This window comes from Heteronotia binoei, chromosome 3, assembly GCF_032191835.1.
Source record: "Heteronotia binoei isolate CCM8104 ecotype False Entrance Well chromosome 3, APGP_CSIRO_Hbin_v1, whole genome shotgun sequence".
Taxonomy (NCBI): Eukaryota; Metazoa; Chordata; class Lepidosauria; order Squamata; family Gekkonidae; genus Heteronotia; species Heteronotia binoei.
The window spans coordinates 150,358,390-150,360,823 of record NC_083225.1 but is presented as its reverse complement, the minus strand read 5'-3'; the positions used below and the strand labels follow the sequence as shown (position 1 = coordinate 150,360,823).

Sequence of the window (2,434 nt, the reverse complement as noted above, 5' to 3'; positions counted from 1 at the left end):
AAATACATTTCTTCATTAAAATGGCACTCTTTACTTGGCAAGTGGATGGCATTATTTATGGGTTTTGCTGAAAGTAACAGTCATATTGTGTTATGACTGAACTGTCAGAAAGCTAGAAAAATCAAGAAGCTAAATTCCATCATGTGCTAGGGATGAATACAAATCTACAGCCTTTTTCCAAAGTGGTTTTTCCCTTGAATATGTTTGTTGTTGTTCAGATGAGTAATTTGTTCTAGAGGTAGGATAGTATAAAGCTACTAGTAAAAGCTTTCCTAGTTCTGAGTTTGAGTTTTTTTGTCAATATGTAAGTCTACTGTAGACCAAAAGATCTTTATTTTAATCTCTAAAGCAAAAAGGCTAGTGAGTAAAAAGGAAAAATCTGAAACAATAAATGAGCAGAAAGCTGTGGATCTGTGATTAACTAAGTTGAAATAGAAATATCCAAATAGCCTTACCCATTTCTTACAAGTCCTACAGTTATGGAGAATTAGATACCTTTCTTTGTTCATACTTGCTAATAGTCTGTGTATGTACAGTTGGGGGTTTTTTGTTTGTTTTTGGCTTTGCATTTGCACATTGTGTTGTCTTTTTAAATACCTGATTTTTATAGTATTGTATCATTATTAATCTGGGGTTCTCTTTTTTTTGAAGGATGTGTAAAATAGTCTTTCTGTTTTGGGGAGGAAAAGATGCACTGGAAGTAAAATTTGAAGATATTAAAAGGAAATAATAGGCTACGCAAGGTCCTTTTATTCTCCATTATTTGGGGGGGGGGGGTGGACTTTGCAAAGCATCCAAAGCATGAGAGGCTAGAAGCAAAACCCCAAAATATATGGGCAGCCTTACTGGGTTTAACCATACCTAGATGGAATACCTGTACTTGGAAATTTCCACATTAGGCCCCAGAATATACCACAAAAATAAAACCATAAACATTTTTCAAAAATCATCTATAGTATAAAAAGACATAAGGAAACAGTATGCAAGTCACATGAGGTGTAAAACTAGTTATGTATAAATTTGCAATCAACTGCAATTACCAGTATAATCACATCCATTTTAATAATGATAGGGTAAAGTGCAGTATTACACAATATCCACTTGGGCTAGGTGTGAAGCCTATTATAGAAATGACTTTCATCTTTTGAGTTCCACTTTTGCTTATTTGAGTATCAGATATCCTGCTAGCAACTGATGACTTTATTTTAATTTTGAGATTCTGTCCTTGAAGGAAAATTGATTTCCTCATATTTTACTACTGTGACCCCCCCCCCACTCAAAAAAAAAAAAAAGATCCCTGGCCTCTTGCACTTTGAGGGTATATGGAAACGCCCTTTCCAATGTTTAAAATGGCTACAAAGATTTAAAGTGAGTGAAATGTGTTAAATGGTGTGTCTGGTCCTTGCCTCTCATCAGCCTGTTCTCCCTGTAGACTATTTAGCCCTAAAAGCATTTTCTTCCTTCTCTCAATCACGTACAGTGAAGTTGATAAACTTGTTGAAATACGATATACTAATTGCCTATTTGAAAAGACAGACAGTTTTCCCCCTCATGTCTCTGTATCTGGGTCCTACCACAATACTCTTGGAGTCTACTGGCTCACAAATATCTGTTGTTTAATCATTGGGGGAGGACAGGGATTGGTTCTTAATTTGTTCTCCTAAGATTATGTGGAATAGAGTGGGAAAGTTGGCTGTTTTTTTAACTTCACAATCTTAATAGTTGGTTTATATCTTCCATGTTTTATGCAAAAATTAATTCAATAAATATTTGTGCCCTAGGTTGAAGGTTACATGTTTAGGAAAGCAACAAAATGGTTGGAATTTTTTCTACATTTTTTGGGAAGACTCTTTTGGAAAGGAAGGGTACATATTTTTGTTGTGTAATATTTTCTATTTTTGAATGCATTTTCTTGGTACAAGACTGTTTTGTGGATTTTTTTGGTGAAAACATTATTTAAAAAAAGAAAAGAAAGAAAAAATAATTGAAAAGTTTGCCCTTAAGGATATGCTGCAGTCTTGAGTTTTTTTAAAAAATGATGTGTTAAAGTTGGGGGATTGTATTGTTGTTTTATTTTGTACTTGTTACAAGAAGTTTGTATCCACTGCTGTTTATTTTGTTTCAGATGAGTAAGTAAAGGGATTGTTCTTGTTTTATTTTTTTAAAGTTATTTATGAAATGTCTAAAACACTGGACTGTGAGTTTGTGTACTACCCCTGTGTCTTCACAGAGCTGTTGGTTACCCCATTTCCCATTCTCCTACCTTAAAGGCTGATGCTTAAAGGAATACTATATTGGATATACCGAAAATACATGAATTTTTAAATTAATTATAGAAGATAGGGGGAAAATACCAAAGGTTAAAATCATTTGATACATCTGATCAACCAGATTTATCTCTCCTCCTTGCTAGTATATTATCTAATAAGAAAAG

At 33.6% G+C, this 2,434-nt stretch overlaps 1 long non-coding RNA gene across 1 annotated transcript; it reads left to right on the top strand.

Annotated features, from left to right (window-relative positions):
- The first annotated feature begins 775 nt into the window (after window positions 1-775).
- Window positions 776-2,156, top strand: LOC132568632 (uncharacterized). Its single transcript, XR_009555200.1, has 2 exons — window positions 776-1,042; window positions 1,073-2,156. It is a non-coding gene; the product is annotated as an uncharacterized LOC132568632 (long non-coding RNA).
- Window positions 2,157-2,434: the final 278 nt, after the last annotated feature.